Below are 6,019 nucleotides of genomic sequence, written 5' to 3'. Positions count from 1 at the left end.
TTTATATTATAAAAAATACATTTAACGAAAACTCTTAACGGCTTATTCCTCCAGTATTATCAATTGATTACATAAATAGCCCTTTTATTGTGAAACTTTGATATAGGGTCAATTGTTTCGTGGTCTTTTACACGATCTTGTAACCAAGTTGTGGTGTATAATTATTAGAGATGCGTGAAAATCGCAAATGGGATATAGATGCGATGTGCGCAAATAAATGCGACATAGATGCGATGACTGGACTTTTATGATATTTTTACGCAAATTTGCCTTTTCGATGGCGAAATTCATACATTTTGTGCCGAGCGCAGTTTAAATGCTCCACCGACACTCACCGCTTAAAGCATGTGAGGGACTGGTCGGCTGCTAGTTGGCTGGGACTCTACTTGTCTGCGAACTACAAGGGAGCGCGGGCAAGCTATATTACCTCCGCCACCATATTTTTCATTCCTTAATTTATTATTTATGTTAAAATAATGCCTAAATTAAGGAATACATAAACGAGGTGTAGGTAAGAAGGAAAAATAATAATTTATTGTTGTTCTACAAAATAATTATTTGAAATATTCTGTCTTTTGCCACATAACTGTGTTTCACTACATTTTATCGTAATGCGCTTCATTATGAAAATAAAAAAATTGACGCTACAAAATGCGATAAACTGTTCTTGAAAGTGCGATTGGTTAAAAATGAAAATGCTATTTTCACGTATCTGTAATAATTATTTTTGCCTCAAAACATTATTGTCACTCAAATTTTGGAGGTAAAATTAAATAATCTTGATGAAAAATACAGAAAATTTTATAATTCCACATATATCTGTAGAGTAGGACCTAAGTTTATGCGTGAAAAAATAAAACCTCTGGTAGAAATCCACAGAAAACAGAGAATGAACCGTCACGCACAAAGTTATTTACCCCTTTCGAGACGGCGGAGTTATCTCCATAGCATGACTGCTGTACTGAGCGCCAGGAGACTCTTACGTCCCCTCCGAACGGAGTGTTAATCTTGGACATTCGTCAGAACGTGTTTCGCTGATTATCACGCTGTCTCAGAACCAACTTCTTTCGACCCTTTCTTGCGTCAACTTCGCATTATCTCTGACTCCGAGTGTAGTTATTCTCCCTTCTTTTCATGGTTTGTAACCCTACCAGCGGCATTGGTTCTCTGTCAATGATGCTATCTAGCGATTTGATAGAGGGATTTTTCTTCTTATAAGAAAACCCACTAAAATCGCTGGCACATTAATCCCTTATGCTTGGTTTCGCTATCTAGTGGGCCCTCTTCGCTTCTATAGCGTTGAGGTGTCTTTCCCTCGTCCCGTCCCTTCCGCACCTTTCCTCTCCAAGAGACGTCGTTGGGCTTCTATCGCGGCGGCGCTTCTTTCCTTTTTCCTTCCTCTCCTCCCCCTCCCCAGGTTATCGGGCGGATAATCCACTGGCTTGGTTCCCGGTCCCGGTGCGTTGTATCCCTCGAAGGGTTCACCTAAAACCCTCAAACTCTTTTGTCAATGATGCTATCTAACAATTTGATCGCTGGATCCTCCTTCCTCATTGAATGGTCCTCCAAGATCGTTAGAATATTAATTGCTTATGCTTGGTTTCGCTGTTAGTAGGACGCGCCCGCCTTTGTGACGGTGCGGGATTCCTCGTCCCTTCCCTTCTTCCCTATCCACTCCCAGGAGGCGTCGTCGGGCTCCTATCGCGGCGGCGCCTCCTTCCTTTTACCTTCCCGTCCTCCCCCTTCTGGGTGCAGAGGAGAAAATCTCGCGCTTGCAGTCCCTGCCCCAGTAGTCTAACCTTACGAGCCCGCCATGGAGTCTCGTTTCTACTGTCAATGATGCTTTGTGTGCGTGAAACAGCTATACGGATAATTGTTTCTTGAACGTAAATTGCAGACTTTGAATTGAATTCCTCGTTTTATTCTGAGGAATTCCAAATTTTGGACAAGGTTTACCTTAAATATTTTCGCATTTAAATCAACCATAATTAAAATGTTTATTTTAAATTGAAATAGATATATGAATTAACATTCATCGTGGAATTTCGTTTAAAATTGTAAAAGCCGCTCATAAAGAAAATAATTCAATTCTTTGGTCATCTTTTTTAAGGGAGGAATAAATATTTATTTCGCAAAATAACTGGACAAAAAAATTGTACGACCGCGGTCCCTCGCCGCTGAGAGGGGTAATATAAGACGAGGTCCGGTTACCCGCTCCCTGATATCGAGAGTAAAACCCAAGCCCCGCTGTGTTGGGTCCCGAAACAAAGAAACATCACACCCGCGAAGGTCGTAAAAGGGGGAGAGATAGGAAATATATACATGGTGTTTCAAAAAGGACTTTACAACTTTGAAAATTCATATTCACATTTTCTAAACACACGCCAAACCGTCGTGTGTGGTACTTGCAGCTCACGAGATGCACGGCGGGTCGATTTCTTAGGGCTATTAACAAAACTTTGTCTCACTTGCTCAACGACTTCGTCAGATGTGCTTGGACGACCTGAGGATTTTTTATGTTTCACTGAGCACCCTGTTTCTACAAAACACCTATGCCACTCATAAATTGTAGGCCTACTAAGAGGATCTTTAGCGTACTTGGTACGAAATTTTCGCTGGACTGTTGTCGCAGACTTCGAATCTTCAAACTGAAACACACAACTAGCACGCTCCGGTCCAGTGAAGGCAGCCATCTTTAACGTAACTGTCACTAGCGCTTGTGCGGCGCAATTAGGCACTAGCGGACTACGCGAGTCAAAACTTGAATTGTTTTCCTTTGAAACAACACCAAAACCAGCCCTTTAGCTTGTTTAATAAAATTTATATACATTTTCAAAGTTGTAAAGTCCTTTTTGAAACACCCTGTTTGTATTCGGTATTAGTTTACTTGGGTAGGAAAATCTCCGACGACGCATTTTCACCGAGGGTAGTTGTGCTCCCTCCCTTTCCGGATTTATAACCCTACCAGCGGCATAGATTTGCGGTAAATCATGCTTCGATTCTATAAATTAGCCTCATGGACAATGGGGAACATGCATAAAATTTGTTCATCATGCTAGTAAGTCTCACTGAATAGACAATTTTCTCACGATTCCAAATATTTAAGCCAAAACTCTCCTAGTAGTCCATTAACGTCATAAATTGCTAATTATAAGTGCTCAAATATCCCTTGAAGTCACGTGACCTGGAACGCCTTCTGACGTCATCGGACGGTACACCATTCACTTCGCTAAGAGAGTGGAGCGGTAGAGCCTTGAATGTATCATATCGAAGTAAAAATAGCAATTATTCTCGCCAAATTCACGTTTGAGGCCCTGCATTGACCGATTTTCTATCCACTTCCTCAGTCGGTGAACAGTGGATACCGTGCCGTGACGTCACGCTCCGTTGACGTCGAGTTTTTAAGAAGCCGATGAAGATTAATTTTTAAAGACTCATAACTCAGCTAAAAAATATTATCCACCTGCCAGATTTTCGGCGAGTACATTTGAGATGGGGACTTTTTTATGATAGTACTTTTTAAAAATTGTGCACGTTCCCCATTGTTGCATGCAATTAAATTTGCAGACCGTGAATTGAATTCCTCGTTATACTGTGAGAATTATCAAATTTTGAAAGAAGCTCCACCGTCAATATTTACACATTTAATGCACAAAAATTTATAATTTCACAAAAATCCTCAACCCTTAACCAGTGACGTGCAATGCTTGTTACACTACCAGTTACGTGCGGTATAGGAGACTGCAATAAAACAAAAATTCATTTAACGTTGCAAAGTCGTTTGTAATGCTTAGTTTAATGTTTCTTTGACTTCTCAACTATTATTAAACTTATATTTATTATTATGCATTCTCAATACGAACCGACGTCTTAGTAAAAATTGTTAATTGAAACAGGATCAAAAAACTGATATCAAAAGCACATTAGTTGTTATTATTATCGCATTTTTTTAACCCATTATTCCCCAGACCGTATTCAGAGCTTTTAACTTCGGCTGTTTTGAATTTTCCGATTTATTCCGTCCTAATCAAGACGAATTTTTGGAAAAAATCGTTTTCATCGTATTATATGAAATTCATAATGCTGCGTCAATGCAACGCTGGGAAAACTCCGGTAAATATATTCAAAAGCAGTAATTATAAAAACTAAGGGTTACATATTTTATTCTTAATCTTGATTTGCACACTCGATATCTTCGCCGGGAGTTAATTAGTGTTACTTTGGAGGAAATGCCCCATTCTGCCTTTCAACGGACTTGCTGGGGTTGTCATTCTTCCTTTGGTGTCTCGTATGTGCGCACAAATTTTTATGCCGAACGCCTTCAGTCGTAAAAATATAGTTGCCTGAATGAAAATGTTGGTGGAAATGACGAATTTTAAACTAGAGATAGTTAATAAAGTCAGTAAATCGAAGAAAAAATTACTCTGAGGTAGAAACTTGTTCCTAGAATTAGAATTCAATAATTTTGCGTTAACGCAACGCTGGGGATTAAAAGGGTTAATTATCCTCAATATGCAACTAAAAATTTTTCCTTACATTTTATTAATACTTATTATTATTATTCTGAAAATCACTAGGAATTGTTTTCAACAACTTTTCGATTCATTTCCATCAGTATTACGTTCATCGGCTTTTCCAATTCAGTGACGTGAGGTCTCACACAGGCCGCTGCTAAAATTCAGTTGCAAAATTTCAGAAATAAATAGTAAGAACGTTAAATAATTCTAAGAGTGCTCTATGCCATTATTATACATAATTATGACACTCACGAGGATCATATGTATTTTGTAATAGCAATATCGAAAATATTCGTAATTTTAGATGCGCAACGGTCTCTTAGACCGCACGTCACAGGTCAAGGGTTAATGTTTGACCGGGAGATCCGGGTTTAAAATCCCGGCTAAGTCAAATATTTTTTCAAGGCGAACTTCATCCTTTGGTCTATTTAACTTTACATCCGTGCGCGTGACTGCGTACAAAGTCATTTGATCCTGCAGCGCATGATTCTGAAGATTATTTTGTTGTTTAGAGCCGTATTTTGTTGACGTTATAAACGTTGTTTTGGAATCAATTTCTCTGGCGAAATAATTATTGACGGAATATCAGCGTGACAACACAAAATTTTTGGTTTTTTACCAAAAATTCAACCAAAAATTATTTAACGTTCTCACTATTTATTTCTGAAAATATGCAACTGAATTTTAGCAGCGCGTGGAAAAAGGTCTTCAGAGATCCTGAAAAAACAGGTCACACCTCCACAAAAAAGGCGGCAAACGTGTAAATAAGATGAACAACTTTCTGCATCAACACTTCAGTGGACCTGAGGAAGCCAACTGGAACGTTGGCGAAATATTGTCCTACAAAATGGATAAACGCGGAAGAATACCCGGAAAAATCACCAGATATCAAAAGTGTTATTTAACTAATTTATCAGGTACACGGGAGAAATATGAAACGTTTCGATTTTCCATGAGACACATACATGAAGGTGATTATTGGTGTATATGCAACGAAATTACCGTCCTCGGTGGCTGTAGGGTGAATTTCTCCCGTTAAATATGCGAATTACACGGTGTAGTTCCATCCGGAATATTTTCTGTTGTCTAAGGAAAAGGAGCAATTTTTGAGGAAAGAGGAAGTTCAATTCTTATCTCAAGGAAAAAAGTGGAGTGATGGTGGGCAGTTCGTGTTTACGGATGACTTCAAATCCTCGAAAACAAGAAATTGCGGTTATAATTGCCTGAAAAAATATAATACATTAATCTTACATATTTTCTCTCATCAAAACAGCAAAATAAGTGAAACATCATTGAATAACATGCTAGATTATCACATCGTAATTCGATAAGCACTTTGCTGACATAATTTCCGTCAAAAAAAAAATGTTTTTGTCACTAAATTGTATTTCATCCGTAATAAATGTCCTTTTTCTGTTAGATAAATGATTTACCGTGCTTCCATGTACTCCTAATTGGATTACGGGCTTTCATATTGGGGCCAAGCTTAACACATAATCACC

The sequence above is a fragment of the Ischnura elegans genome (assembly GCF_921293095.1).
Source record: "Ischnura elegans chromosome 13 unlocalized genomic scaffold, ioIscEleg1.1 SUPER_13_unloc_2, whole genome shotgun sequence".
Lineage (NCBI taxonomy): Eukaryota > Metazoa > Arthropoda > Insecta > Odonata > Coenagrionidae > Ischnura > Ischnura elegans.
The sequence above is the reverse complement of the archived record's forward strand: the minus strand, read 5'-3'. Positions refer to the sequence as shown.